This window comes from Neophocaena asiaeorientalis, unplaced genomic scaffold (assembly GCF_003031525.2).
Source record: "Neophocaena asiaeorientalis asiaeorientalis breed wild unplaced genomic scaffold, Neophocaena_asiaeorientalis_V1.1 scaffold517, whole genome shotgun sequence".
In the NCBI taxonomy this organism is placed as follows: domain Eukaryota; kingdom Metazoa; phylum Chordata; class Mammalia; order Artiodactyla; family Phocoenidae; genus Neophocaena; species Neophocaena asiaeorientalis.
In genome coordinates, this window is record NW_020172724.1 from 909462 (window position 1) to 925104 (window position 15643).

At 49.4% G+C, this 15643-nt stretch overlaps 1 pseudogene; it reads left to right on the forward strand.

The window, feature by feature from the left end:
* The window catches only part of LOC112396501 (E3 ubiquitin-protein ligase RBBP6-like), a 74841-nt pseudogene that overhangs the window by 58689 nt on the left and 509 nt on the right, over positions 1-15643 (forward strand).

Sequence of the window (15643 nt, forward strand, 5' to 3'; positions counted from 1 at the left end):
ATCAGAATGACCTGTCTCGAAGGGGTGTCTTTGACCAAAATTCACTCAACTCACAGGAATCCCTTTCCCCAGACAAGCAATTCACCACCTTGCCCCATTTCTACCTTCTTTCAACTACCATGGCCCCCACCAGCTCAAATAATGCTGGCAAGGAGGAGCTCTCTCTGCAGAGATGGGCTACAACACTTGCCCACTGCCTATCTCCTGCTTGTCACTCATCTTGTGACAGAACCTCTGCCCAGAAGCACTCAGGGATCCTGCCTGTAGGAGCCATCGTGGCCCTAGGGCCCTTGTCCCATGTCCAGCATAAACAGGACAGCTGGAAAATCCCTGAATTGGAACAATCCTCAACAGAGCTCTACCACGGCACTCAGGCATCCACGCATAGCTGCGTGGCAGGCCTCTCTCCCCACAAGGCTGCGAGCTCCTCGGGACAGGGACCATGTCTTATTCACCTTTGTTCCCCTGTGCCCAGCACATGCAGGTGTTCAATGAAAAAGAGCACTGACTGGCACTTGGAAGGGCCAGTTAGGAACCGGGGAGGGTGGGACATGACAAGGAAGGATTCTCTAATCCAAATCTGCACCATCAACCAGAGCTGAGTGGGTCTCTGGATGGAAGAGGCAATGTGGATTTAGGCGATAAATAACAACCCGGTCCACCCAGCCCAGCGTGAAGACAGGCTGTCTAAGAGATGGAACAGTCTAGAGAGCTGGGCTTCTGACAGTCACCCCCAGACACTTCTTCTCATTTCCTATCATTTTACTAGATGCTATGCCCACAGGTCAAGGCCTATTTCAAACACACTTTAGCTGGGAAGTCTACCTGACCTCTTCCAACCACCACTTCCTATCTCCCAAGAAGGAGTTTGCCTTTGTCTGACCTCCTGGAGCCCGGGGCCCAGAGGGCCCACTCAGGTGTGAAGGCAGGATAGACATCAGGAACCGAAACAAACAAAAACACCAGTTAGGTAACCAAGGAATTCGGGCACACATCTGCATGTACTCTCTCTTGAAGAATTCCCTGGAAACATAAGCAGTTCTCATTGAGACATGGCGGCCTCTGGGGAAGGGGACAGGACTGGGGGCTGAGTCCCGAGTGAGCAAGGGAGGCATATCTGAACCGGATGTTCTTCAGAATGTTTGGGTTTTGACCATATGCACGCAATACTGTTAAAAAGGACTCAAGAACTAAATATCAGACCACAGAAAATCGCAAATTCCAAAATGCAACAATCTTTTGAGGCTATAATTACAGACCTAGTCATAAATAATTGAAGTCTCAACAACACTAAAACAAGATACATGACAAAAAAACAGAAGTCTAAAAGTCTCTCCTCAAGACTATAATGAGCAGCTACTCTGAGAGTAGAATCACTATATATTTAAATGGGTTGAAAGCAGGATTTCTCAGAGGAAAATTCTTTGGTTTTTTGGGGTTTTTTTCCCCCCCTTTTTTTCTTTTTTCCTTTCCTCTGCAGGCCTCTCACCACCGTGGCCTCTCCCACCGCGGAACACAGGCTCCAGACGCGCAGGTCCAGCAGCCACGGCCCACGGGCCCAGCTGCCCTGCGGCACGCGGGATCCCCCCGGACCGGGGCACGAACCCGTGCCCCCCGCATTGGCAGGCGGACCCCCAACCACTGCGCCACCAGGGAAGCCCGAAAATCTTTGTTTTTAACGCTTATGTATCAGGAAAAACTAAGAGAAAATAAGGGAAGAAAAAAGGTCAGAAAGTTAGAACTGCCAGGAAACCACAGGGAAGGAAGAAAAAGTTTGCCAGCCACCCCGAATCCATAAGACATTGCATTTCTAAATAGATTCATCACCGAGGTGTCATCATTAGGAACACTCAATTTATTCTTGTCTTACCAGTAGCTTCCTAACTAGTTCCTCCCTCTGACCCAGCGTCACTCATCTCTAATCCATTGGGAAGACACGCCCCCCCAAAAAATCTGATCCTGCCATGCTCATTTTAAAACTGCAGTAGTTTTCCAAATGATAGCCTATGGAATGCACTTCCAAATCTTGTCCCTATGTCTATCCCTCTCTTCCCCTCTCTCCTGGGCCCTTGGTTCCAGCTCTCTAGACATAATTCTTCAAGGCACCTTGCTCCTCCGTGAGAACAGATCTGTGTACCAGCTGTTCCACTGGCCCATCCCCACTCTGCCTGGCCAATTTGACTGTGTTTAAGTTTGAGCTTAAATGTGAGGCTTTGCTAGGCTTTCTCTGCAAGTTTCTCTCTCACAGGGCTCGAGTGTAGCCATTTTTCCATGTTTTGTAATGCCTGCCTCACCAATGCGCTCGGGCAGAGACTTCGCCTTGTTCATCTTTGTATCCTAGCTCCTTCCACCCGAGCACAAAGCCGGTTGCCTCGACTCCCCTCAGTGAAGGTTCATTGAGTGCCTCAAGTGACTTTCTTGTACAAAGCAAAAGAAAGCTAAAAGCCCCCTCTGCCCGAAGACGTCCCATCTACCCATCTTAAATTCTCCTTCCTCTCTCTATGGATTTCAGTCTCACAGACGTTGCTGTTCACAATGGTATCCAGACCTCTGCTGGCTGATGCTATTCCACTCACTCTTTAGGGTGCAGGGGCATTGCCAGGGATATGTGAACTCCACTCTCAAAAGACAACCCCCTTTCCCTTACAATTTCTCCTTCTCTTCGATGGGTCTTGCCCAGATTGGATCTCAGGTCCTTTTATACAAATGTCAGTAGCTCCATATCCTGCCCCAAGACTTGGATCTGGGTTGAGGCCCTATTCAGCTCCTGATACATGTCTCAGACCTAGAGGAGAAAAGCAGATGCATTCAACTAGGCATCTGGTAGTTTTCTGCATTCCTCCTAATCTCCTGATTAGGCAAACTAAACTGAAGTTTTATCTGAAGATACTCTTCCCCAACCTCAAGAGAAAAATGCCATGGATTGGCTAAGTGTCCACCACGACTCTGTGTATGGTGATGGACCCTCTGGCATCACCAGCCTCAGACAGCTTCCAGGATCGTAAAGCCAGGGCCCTTGCCTCCTGAGTGCTCGGAAGAGAGGCTGGCATAGTTCGGTGCTCCATCAAAATGTCAGCTGGATGATGCGTTACCCGGGCAACAGAGAAAGGTCCATCCAGAAGCAATGGAGTGACACCCGCTCCCCCAGCCCAGTGTAACCTTCAGTTTCCCAGCTCTGTAGTCCACGTTCAAGGCAGGCAGGTAGGAGAAGGAGAAGAGAGAACCCTCACCAGCCTCAGACAGCTTCCAGGATCGTAAAGCCAGGGCCCTTGCCTCCTGAGTGCTCGGAAGAGAGGGTGAGGGCCACACGCTCAGTCTCTCAGAAGCCCAAGTCCAAAAGTAGCTTTCTGGTACACATTTGAATTTGCAAAAAAAGAGAAAACATTTCCAGTCTTCAAAAAAGTTTGTTTCAAAACACAAGCTTCTAGAAGGCAGATATTCCTTTCTATGTAACAGCAAGCACAGCACTTTTTATTTATAAATATTATTTGATAAGGATAATACTTTACTAGAGGAACAAATATTCCAAGTTGGTTATTTTAGGAAGTAACTCCTAGAACAAGAAGTCTCCTGCATGTCAGGTAGAGAATCCTTTATTATCTCAACAATGTGTTTGCTTCCCATGCTTAATCCTGAAAAGGAATCCTTTCTAACAGTAGGGAAATTAGAGTGTCCTCTCAAGGCTGTATAAAGGATTTTAATTTTAGATCTAAGTTTGGTGGGGAAGCTCAAACTTATTAATTGCCCTACTCTTCCCATCCACTGTTTGACTACACCTAAATCCCTACAGGGATAGAAAGCTCAGTACCTCTCAAGGAATCCTGCACCATTTTCAAACATTTCTATTAGAAAACCTTTCCTTACAGCCATTCCAATTCTTTGTCCTTAGAATATTGTTTGCCAGCCTTACCTGGTGGCGCAGTGGTTAAGAACCCACCTGCCGATGCAGGGGACAAAGGTTCAAGCCCTGGTCCAGGAAGATCCCACATGCCGCAGAGCAACTAAGCCCATGCTCCACAACTACTGAGCCTGCGCTCTAGAACCCGCAAGCCACCACTGCTGAGCCCACACGCCACAACTACTGGAGCCCGCGCGCCTAGAGCCCGTGCTCTGCAACAAGAGAAGCCACCGCAATGAGAAGCCCATGGCATCGCAATGAAGAGTAGCCCGCGCTCGCCCCAACTACAGAAAGCCCGCACGCAGCAACGAAGACCCAACGCAGCCAAAAAAAAAAAAAAAAAGAATATTGTTTGCCAACCAAAAGAAACCGAAAACAAAACCCCAAGAGTCAACCCCAAATGCTGGCATCTAAACTACCTTCCTGCTTTGTAGGAGTGGTATGCGTATGGCTATGTGTTCCAAACCCCACAGCCAATCTCTGCCAAAGGGCACGGGCACATTTTTGAGCAAGAAATTTGATCTCATCTTTCTGTAGAGAATGTCTGTTGGGGTTAAGCATGGGCCCTTGGGCTCTTCTTCTCGAGTTCTTACTATTCTTAATGGCTCATTATATTTGACCAAAACTCACCCAACTCACAGGAATCCCTTTCCCCGGACAAGCAATCCATCATCCTGCCCCATTTCTGTATTCTTTCAACTACCATGGCCCCCAGCACCTCAAATAATGCTGGCAAGGAGGGGCTCTCTCTGCAGAGATGGGCTACAACACTTGCCCACTGCCTCACAGGCCCTTGGTTCCAGGAGCTGCCCACCCCATCTCCTGCTTATTACTCATCTTGTGACAGAACCTCTGCCCAGAAGCACTCAAGGATCCTGCCTGTAGGAGCCATCATGGCCCTAGGGCCCTTGTCCCATGTCCAGCATAAACAGGACAGCTGGAAAATCCCTGAATTGGAACAATCCTCAACAGAGCTCTACCACGGCACTCAGGCATCCACGCATAGCTGCGTGGCAGGCCTCTCTCCCCACAAGGCTGCGAGCTCCTCGGGACAGGGACCATGTCTTATTCACCTTTGTTCCCCTGTGCCCAGCACATGCAGGTGTTCAATGAAAAAGAGCACTGACTGGCACTTGGAAGGGCCAGTTAGGAACCGGGGAGGGTGGGACATGACAAGGAAGGATTCTCTAATTCAAATCTGCACCATCAACCAGGGCTGAGTGGGTCTCTGGATGAAAGAGGCAATGTGGATTTAGGCGATAAATAACAACCCGGTCCACCCAGCCCAGCGTGAAGACAGGCTGTCTAAGAGATGGAACAGTCTAGAGAGCTGGGCTTCTGACAGTCACCCCCAGACACTTCTTCTCATTTCCTATCATTTTACTAGATGCTATGCCCACAGGTCAAGGCCTATTTCAAACACACTTCTGCCTAGAAGGGTGTGGGATTTTTTAATGCAGTGTCATGAAGTTTAGTGCATGGGCTTTTGGCATCTGTTTTCACTGCTTTTTTCCTTTTCCTTTTTTTGACTGTTTCAGACAACTGAGGTTGCTAGGTAAAAGAATCTTTATACAAACGAGGTGTTGTTAAATATTCTCAACTATGATATAAACTAGGGATCCTAAGCTTTTTTTTTTTAATTAAAGTAATGGTATAAAAAAATTCAAACAGATCTGAACCGTCACTAGCCATCACAGAGATAAGGGGTGAGGTGCTCTGGAAATAGTGTGAAGGGACAGGTGTTCCAGGCGGGGTCCGGGCCATCAGAGAATGAGACCTGGAGGCTCTGCACTTAACCAGCAGGGGGTACAGAGGAGACATCAAGAGGGATGGTAAGAGCATCACATAGCGCTTTAGGACATGGAATGGCAATGTCACAAAAACCCCATTAAATGACAATTTCTCCTTTTTTCTATATCAGAGGCACATATAATTTTTATATCGGCGTTCTGATAAAAGCTTTTTTTTTTTTTGCGGTACGCGGGCCTCTCACTGTTGCAGCCTCTCCCGTTGCGGAGCACAGGCTCCGGACGTGCAGGCTCAGCGGCCATGGCTTACGGGCCCAGCCGTCCTGGAAGGTTCTGGAAACAAAGGGAGACTTTGCTTCTTCACACTATACTCTTTTGTGTTATTTGAATGCTCCACAGTAAGCATATATTATCTCTGTGATTTAAAAAAAATCCAATTTCAAAAAGAATCAGAAATTGAAGCTCACTCAGGCCATATTGTTATAAGTTCAGAGGGGTAATGTTTAACTCAAAATGTATCATGGATCAGAAATAATTTTTTGCCAGTCAGTATAACTTGGGCAGGGAAGTGCTTTTATTTTCACAAAATTGTGCCTTAAGTCGTGAAAAAGTGTAGGAGTCATAATCAGACTCTCATTCAGCCCACTGGACCTTAGGAGGAAATTAGCCAGTGAAGTGGAAGACTCGCTCCTACTGCAATAAGGCCTTGGGAAGGGAGAGAGTAGAGTGCCAGCTCTGCTCTAAGGCTCCGGAGCCAAGCACAAGGGATGCAGGAGGGAGGCCCAGCCCTAGTCAGAGTGCAGCTGCTACAGGCAGACCGTATTCTGAGACCCAGCTCAACGCCGAGCGACTTTCTCCATGACCCCAACTCAACCCATCTCAGTCCAGGCCAACAGGCATCACTACCATCACACAGAGTGCCAGCCACCCTATCCGAAGGGCGAGCAGCCCCTGAGCCGGTGGGCAATCGGCATCAGTTTGGCGACAGGCTCCTCCCCAGACTCCACATCGTCAAGGACTCCTCACGAGGCTGACTGCTCACTTAGGGGGAGTCTTCCATGTTCCCTTTCCCCAAACTCTATTTTTACAGATGGGAAAACCGAGACCCAAAGAACTGGGGTGACTTTATCAAGGTCACAGTGATTCAGAGGCAGAACCCTTTTTAACACCAACTCCCTTGGCGTGAAAGAAGGAATAAGTTCTGGCATCTACAAGGGATGTCTGTTTTCAGCAATATTCCAATGCTTCATACAAAAGAGAAAATTCAAATGATTTACTCAATATACATACCTTAAGCTAGGTCAGAATTCCCACTAATTTCATACAAGTAGTTTAGTCAGGCTTATTAAGGCAGCCAAGACAGCAGGTGTCAGTCATTCTTTGAGTCTCTCTCTAGAAGGCAGCCTCAGGTGGAAACATACCAACAATCCTCTTTGCTGCTTTTCTCTTACTTCCAAGGAGTGTCATTAAGACTTCTTTAAGTCATTTTTAAGAAGTAGGCACTAACTGGTCATCCTAGGCTGTGTTCTCAGCCTCTCCCAACAGGGTTTATCTTCAGGGACCCAAACATGCATTCCCAAGAGTCAATGCAGGAGAGAATTTGAAGTCTGCCTCATCTTGGGTTTCCTTTGATGGAAGCAGTCCTGCCCTGGGGACTGGGGAGCCCAGAGAGCAGACAGAAGGGTCCCATGTCATCCTGGACATGGGGTCCTTCCACCTGAAAGGAGTCATGGAGGAACATCTGGGGAATGGGGTCTGGAGCTGTTGTGATTCCCCAGACTACTTTTGTGTATAGGTTGGGAGTGGCAACCTGAAAACCCAGCCAGGAATGGGCCCAGGGTGAGGCCGGCAGTATTGGGAACACGTGGCCTAGCTGATTCACAGGCCAGCCATCACCCGGCCTGGGGTCTCAGCGCTGCGCTGCACCATGAAACAGGTGTGGTGGCCGGGAAGCTCTTCCCCACACTGAGCAGAAATCTCCTCTCCTCCTCTCCCTCTGGGAACTTCTCTCCTTGGGCCCAGTTCTAATGGTCCTTCAGATGTTTGAAGCCCAGCATCATGTCTCCCTAAAAAGTCTTAGGATTCATCATCAGGGTTTGCTGTAGGGCTGAACCGTGCAAAGTCTTCAGAGGATAGCCCAGGGACTCGGGGAACCTATCTCTCACCTCTGTGTGAGCATTTGGCTTGCTCTATGAAACCAGGGTGGCAGTACATCTTATTGTAGCATTTTTATGTAGACCTACGCCTGACCTTTTGCTTTCCAGATTGTAGGTCTGCCCAGGATCTCTTCCAACTATCACCCTAAAGTCGCCCACGAATCCCGAGGTTGCTCAGCCTGTTTTCCCCAGCTTCCTGGGGGCGAGAATCAGGAATCAGCTGCCATTTTTAGCTTCCATGACTTCTGCTGCTTCTATACACTGTTGCCTCTGACCACTGACCCCGAACAGTAAGACACTCTCTTGCCCACAAATAAGATGGTGTTCCTGACGGTTCAGATCTCCACCAAGGTCACAAGCAGATACCAAGATCCCATGTACCCTCAGCGGCTCTGTCGTGTCCTCAGCTTGTCCCTGGGGCCAGCCAGAGCCCTCACCATGACATCATCTCCCTGGAGAGCCTTTCTTCACAGTGACTTTCTGCTGCAGAGGCTTAAGGCTAAGGGCAAATCCAAGTAACTTGCCTCCCCAGAGGAATGCATATTGAACCACCTGGTCCCTGGAAGCTTGGAAGTTTTGTTCGAGACCTTTTATACACTCGGAGGCAAGGCTGCCACTGATCTCACATGGACACAGCTAAGAGGGGCTTCTTGGGAGGTTTTCCCCCAAGCAAAGATCCTAACTTGGGCTCCTACCTACACACAGCAGTAGCAGGTCACCTGAAAATTGCAGCTTTGTTGATAAAACATTTGAAAAATACATATACTCCACTAGGTAACTGACGGTATATTTCTAGCAGTCCCTTCTAGTTAAATTCTTAAAAAAAGAATTTCTTGAAAATAATTCCTTAAAAGGAATTTTAAGGAGCCTACCTTTTTCACAGTCAATGGTGTCCACTCTGGAAATGGATCACCTCTACTTCCTAATTGTCCACGGGGGGCGAGGGCCAGAGGAGTGGGAGGGAAGAGGCCATCAAGCTTGGCAAGTTTCAAAAGCTGAGGTCCTCTCGTGAGATGACATTTTAAGTACTGGTGTCACTGTCCTAACTGAACAGATACTTCTGTCCGCAGATTGGGCCACAATGACCAGGGCATGGGGTCACAGCCTCTCTGGCCCTTCCCTAATGACCAATGCCGAGCCTGCTTCCATGTTGGAAGTGGACATTGGCAAGGCTGGCTATCTCAGGCCTCCAGCCATGGCATCAGCCAGCCAGCAGAGAACTGCCCCGGGGGATCACATGCCCCACAGTTAAGCATGACTTTGGAGCAGGACCAGCTGAGTTTGAGGACAGCCTCCCGCTCCTGCTTGGTTGCTGTTTCCTCTGGCTCCCACTTCCCTTGGCCAAGCTTTGTCCTTTGCTGGATTAGCACAACCACCGACTTCTCGGGACCTCCTCCCGGGCCTGGCCCAGGCACCCAGGTCTGGGTTGGGAATGACCACCTTCTCAATTGCCTGGCAGGTGTTCCAAAAGAGAAGTTAAGAACACAGACTCTGGCACTGCCACTGGTCAGTGTATGACCTTAAGCAAGTTTCTCAGCTTCTGTGTGCCTCAGTTTCCTCATCTGTAAATGGGGATAATAGTACCTACCAAATAGGGTTGGAAATGAATACATATGAACTACTTAGGGAAGTACCTGGCACATGATAAGGCCCACATAACTGCCTTCATTGCTATTATTACTGCTTCCTCAGGACATCTTAGCTCTTCATCCATCTAGTTGCCCATGGCTGTGCCGTACAACTAGGAGAGCTTCTGACTGGATACCTAGAGATCAGAGAGACTCACTTGCCCTTACCAAGGATCTCACCTCTCCTACACTTATCTTTGTCGAGGGGTGGAAGGACTGACAAGTGATAGGGAGCCCGCACCTGGCCTCAAAAGGAGCACAGGAACTTCCGGGAAGATGGCGGAAGAGTAAGACGCAGAGATCACCTTCCTCCCCACAGATACACCAGAAATACAGCTACATGTGGAACAACTCCTACAGAACACCTACTGAACGCTGGCAGAACACCTCAGACCTCCCAAAAGGCAAGAAACTCCCCACGTACCTGGGTAGGGCAAAAGAAAAAAGAATAAACAGAGGCAAAAGGATAGGGACGGGTCCTGCACCAGCGGGAGGGAGCTGTGAAGGAGGAAAAGTGTCCACACACTAGGAAGCCCCTTCGCAGGCGGAGACTGCGGGTGGCGGAGGTGGGAAGCTTCGCAGCCGCCGGAGGAGAGCAGAGCAACAGGGGTGCGGAGGGCAAACCGGAGAGATTCCAGCACAGAGGATCAGGGCCGACCGGCACTCACCAGCCTGAGAGGCTTGTCTGCTTCCCCGCCGGGGCGGGTGGGACTGGGAGTTGAGGCTCGGGCTTCAGTCGGAGCGCAGGGAGAGGACTGGGGTTGGCGGCATGAACACAAACTGCAGCGGGTTAGTGCGCCACGGCTGGCCGGGAGGGAGTCCGGGGGAAAGTCTGGACCTGCCGAAGAGGCAAGAGACTTTTTCTTCCGTTTCCTGGTGCGCACGGAGAGGGGATTAAGAATGCTGCTTCAAAGAGCTCCAGAGACCGGCGCGAGCCGCGGCTAAAATGGGGGACCCCAGAGACGAGCATGAGACGCTAAGGCTGTCGCTCCGCCTCTTGCTGACTGGGTCGTCGGATGGTAAGCAGTAATGCCTGACCTCTTGGGGATACCAGCAGCGTCAAGAGCGTCATATAGCCCATATAACCCATAGGAGGTCAAGCCTGCTATTACAGGACTGAAGGATGAAGCACTGCTCTGGCACGGAGGCCAATAGTCTAGAGTTCCCCAATCCCTGGGCCCTCAACCTTGGACTGTAGGGGAAACGAGTGTGCAGCCTGCGAGGGACCCAGAGAAGCTCTTCTGATGGGCTTCCATCCCATGTTCTGCATTTTTAAGGGCCAATTACCTGGGCTGTGACCTGAAACAAGGACCTTCGTGTACAGACACACGCCTTTCAGATTCAACTCTGAGATTTTTGGTTTTAAACAATTGTACTTCCCATAAACGAAGATGACCTCAAGCAGCAGCATCCTAGAGAGTCACTCGCTTAGTCTAGACCCTGCAACACACAGAAACAAGAGGTGACACAGGATGTCACAAAAGCTAACTTTAAAAAATACGCTGGTCTTTAGGAACAAGGGAGTTGTTTAGAAATTATAAAATGTTATCAGAAGTATTTAACGTATTTCAAACACAAAAATGTAAAAACAACTTACTGTCCTTCGAGGAAAATGTAAACTTGTAAAATGCCCCAATTAAACATATATTAGCTTCACTCTAATTATTAGCAGATAATCTTAATAAAAATAAGCTGTGGGTCAAAAATAGCCACTGTCATTTCTAGCAAAATGTCTTGCAAGTTTAGATTTATCATTTTTATTTCCATGCAGAACCAACACCAGCACACACCGTTGCTGGGCTCAAAGCAGGTTTTGTTTGATTCTGTTCATTCTCATTGTGTGTCCTGAGATGCAGGGCAGATGCCAGCCACACCCCATGACGTGCTCGGGGGCAGCCTGGCCCCACAGAACCCTCCAGTCGAGTCTGCATGTGGGCGTCTGGGCCGGCCAGCCCCTCTTCTTAGTCCCACAGTCGCTTAGTCCTCAGGGCATCTCTGTCCATCTTTGACATAAGTAGGCATAAAGCAGCTTCTTAGATGGTTAACTTCCTCAGAGCAGGTAGCATCTGTGAGAAGCTAAGATCATCTCCAGACTAAGCACAAGTCTGCTTTTATCCCAAAGGCAACGTGGCAAAAAGAAAGGGCTGAGGCAATCTCCTGTAACTTGCCCAAAGCCCTGATGTCCTATCTGTAAGCCATAAACCCAACACAGAAGCTTCTATCAAGTTAAGTGAGTCTATATACAAACACAACAACAGTAAACTTAATCTGAATGCCCATTTGTTGGGAACTGGTTAGGTAAGTTATCGGTAAACCCACTGGGACAGTTCTTTTGATGTGTCAGTTTGACAAGGCCACAGTCCTGTTATTCAGTTAAACACTGAGCTGTGTGTGTTACCGTGAAGGCATTTTGCAGATGTGATTAAAGCCCCGGATCAGTCAACATTAAGAATAAGGGCTGGGCTTCCCTGGTGGCGTAGTGATTAAGAATCCGCCTGGGGGCTTCCCTGGTGGTGCAGTGGTTGAGAATCTGCCTGCCAATGCAGGGGACATGGGTTCGAGCCCTGGCCTGGGAGGATCCCACATACCGCGGAGCAACTGGGCCTGTGAGCCACAACTACTGAGCCTGCGCGTCTGGAGCCTGTGCTCCGCAGCAAGAGGGGCCGCGACAGTGAGAGGCCTGTGCACCGCGATGAAGAGTGACCCCCGCTTGCCACAACTAGACAAAGCCCTCGCACAGAAACGAAGACCCAACACAGCAAAAATTAATTAATTAATAAACTCTACGCCCAACATCTTCTTTAAAAGAAAAAAAAAAAGAGTCCGCCTGGCAATGCAAGGGACATGGGTTGCAGCCCTGGTCCGGGAAGATCCCACATGCCGCGGAGCAACTAAGCCTGTGTGCCACAACTACTGAGCTTGCGCTCTAGAGCCCACGAGCCACAACTACTGAGCCCGCATGCCACAACTACTGAAGCCCGTGTGCCTAGAGCCCGTGCTCCGCAACAAGAGAAGCCACTGCAATGAAAAGCCTGCACACCGCAATGAAGAGTAGCCCCGCTCGCCACAACTAGAGAAAGCCCATATGCACAGCAACGAAGACCCAACACAGCCAAAAAATAAATAAATTTAAAAAAAGAGAGTAAGGGAGCACCCTGGATAATCTGGGCAGGCATGATTCAATCCAAGCTACAAGGCTACCGCATTGCCCTCAACGCTGAAGAAGCCGGGAGGTTTTTTTGCCTGGAGAATGTAAGAGAGGATTCCTGTCGGACTAGGGACACCAGGCACAGATCAGAGAACTGGTACCATACTGAAGAGAAAAGGACTAAGGGACTAGATGCTGCCATACTGAATCCTGAATGCAAAGAGTCTCCCCGCCTTCCTCCCCAGTGGGCTCAGGGATGCTGCCAGGCCAACCCATCCCATCAGGAGTGGAAGGACTCCTGTGGGGAATCGGAAGACAGACCTAAGGAGACCATCACTAGGATTCCCCAGTGAGCAGCCCAACCAGGCCACTCTAGAGAAACTCAGACTACACACCTCCCCATTTGTTCTGGACCATTAAATTAAATGCCCATGATTAATCATTAGCTGACACAAAAGGATTACCTGATACCTGAGGTTAAAGCGCTAATATACAAGACAAGGTATCCCCAGTCCTGGTATCCCCCAGACCACAAAATAAATAAATAAGCCACCAGCAAATAAAAAAAAACCTTAAACCTTGGAGGAATTAGAATTACGTGAGAAGAAAAAATATCTGTCTTCAGGTGTGAGAAGATATTATATCCAAGAAACAAGCATAGAATGATATAAAAAAATGACATTCAGAAAGAGTTCTTGGGAATTAAAAACCGGATAGCAAAAGCTGAACAACTCAACAGAAAGGCTCGAAAGATAAAGCTGAGTGAATCCCCTCCGAAAAAGAGCAAAATGACAAAGTGATGCCAATAGGAGGTCAGAAATTGAGGGACTCTGTCCAGGGTATGCAACATATAAATAACGGAAGCTCCAGAAAGGAGGGAGGACGAGGAGGAAACCCGACAGCAAGTTTATCTCTTAGTTTACTTTGACCCTCAGGCCTCCCACCCCAGATGCACCAATCAGACCATGGTGGATACAGGCCTTGCCTTTTTCTTAATCCAGAACTTCTCTAGAAAACAATCCTAAGAGAAGGTAAATGGAGTCATCTTCCTCTGAAGAAAGAATTCGGATCAGGGGTTAATCCTTTCTCCTCACAAGCAGCACAAGAAACAGGAGATCCATCAAAAGAGAGGAGAGGAAAGTCAAAGAAAGAAATCAAGAAAACTCCCAGGAAATTCTCAGGAAAGTAGAGGAGGTACCAGGATGAGGGCTGGCACCAGACCAAGAGGATAAGAAGTCTGGTCTGGAGCAGGGACTCAAGACAGAAATGTCCAGAGCTGTTAGCACCAGTCTCTGCTCGTTTCATAGGGCTCAGCTAAGAACAGAACGTTAAGGTGATCCCGACCCCGGGTCTTATTTCTCCTAGGCTTTTATCGACATGAGCTGGAGACCTTCCTGCTCTCCAGATCAGCAAGAGGAACCAGCATTTCCTCCCACAGACGTGCTCAGCTTTGGCTTACTGCTGAAATCCAGAGGATGGCTGTGGTGAGCCTGAAAACTGCTGTCAGCGGTCCACGCCCTCTGACCATATTTCTGCCAGACACAGCACGGCCACACGCCCCAGGACTCATTCAAGTCCCTGCTCACTGACTTCCCCAAGGGGAAAGGGCTCTTCAAAGTTCCCAGGGAAGCGGAGGCTCGCCCTGCCCCAGAGAGCCCATTATATTGTCTGGCGAATGTCATCAAACAGTGGCAGTGCTGCCCTGTGCCCTCACAGCTCAGTGTGTGCTTGAGGCCCAGTGTTTTCAAAACCACACACGACATTGTTTCAAAACACCTCCACTGGGGGTGAAAATAGAAAAAAGCAAGGAAATCATTAAACCACAAGTCAGTACAGTGCTCACTTTGGGGGAAAAGGTGGAGAATTCAGCTACTGTTGGGTGTTAAGATGGCTTCTACAGTAGTGGTAGTGTTCCTTAACAGTGGACGTGCTGTCCATTTTATTATTCTTTAGACCGTATATTTATACTGTATATGCTCTTTTGTATGTATGACACATTTCACGGTTGAAAAAAAAGATACAAACTCATAATAGCAAGGAGAACTAAAGGGGAACACCATCAAGAAGCCAGAGACTACATTCTGGAAGGTATGAGCACATGAAAAAAAGAGCATGCATGATTGAAATAAGGTCCAGGAAAGCCACAGGGAGAAGAGCAGCAGAAAGGTGCAGGGGAGAAGGCCCGGCGGTCCGGGCTCGGGCCTCAGAGCCCCATCCCCTGCAAGAAGACGATCGCCCCCATGCCGGCCACACTCCCAGCTGTGAGATCATGCTTGCTCTGCACCCCACCCAGCAATTCCTCGTTATTTCTCTCCGTCCGTCCTTGGCATCCGTGACCAGGGTGGCCCTCTGCCCTGTCAACCCCTAGAGGGGCGGCAGCTCAGCTTCCCAGCCCCAAACTCCAGTTGTCCAGCCACTTTGGTCAGCCTCAGAGCCTTGTTCCGGCCAGAGAGGCCCAGGACTTTGGGCCAGTGCTCCCGGTCCAGACCCCTTCGGCTTCTGCCCCTGCGCATTAGGTGTCAAGGACTCCTCCAGTCTCAGAAAGTCACGTGTGACGAGGCTCCCAGAGCTGGGGTTTTGCTCAGGCTCTGCAAGGCCAGGAGGGAAGTCCCACTCCGCGCCCGTAACTCAGGTGTCAGCATGGGAGGGGGCCTCAGAGGTCATCTCGTCTGCACTGTCTTTGGAGGCCCAGGCGAGATCTGTCCGAGGCCTCAAGGCTGGAGTTGAAAGTCAGCTGTGCCTTTCCAGAAGGATCTGAGCCTGTGTAAGACAGACGCCAACTGGGGGCAAAGGCTGCGCACCTTCAGCCCCTGCCTGGGCTCTGCACGGTTTAGAGACACACAACTGCACACCCGCGCCAACCCAGTGCCACTCAGCGGTGTCCCAGGGGCAGCCCTGCAAGGCCTCAGCGCATCCAGAAACAAGCAGTCTATGAGCTCAGCGACCTAACTGCCCTCCGTTTGAAGAGGCGTAGCGGTTTTACCCTGCAATTGTAAAAGAAAACCAAGTTGCCCGTAGAAAACTTGGAAAGTACAGAAAAGTCTAAAGAAGAAAATAAAAATCAC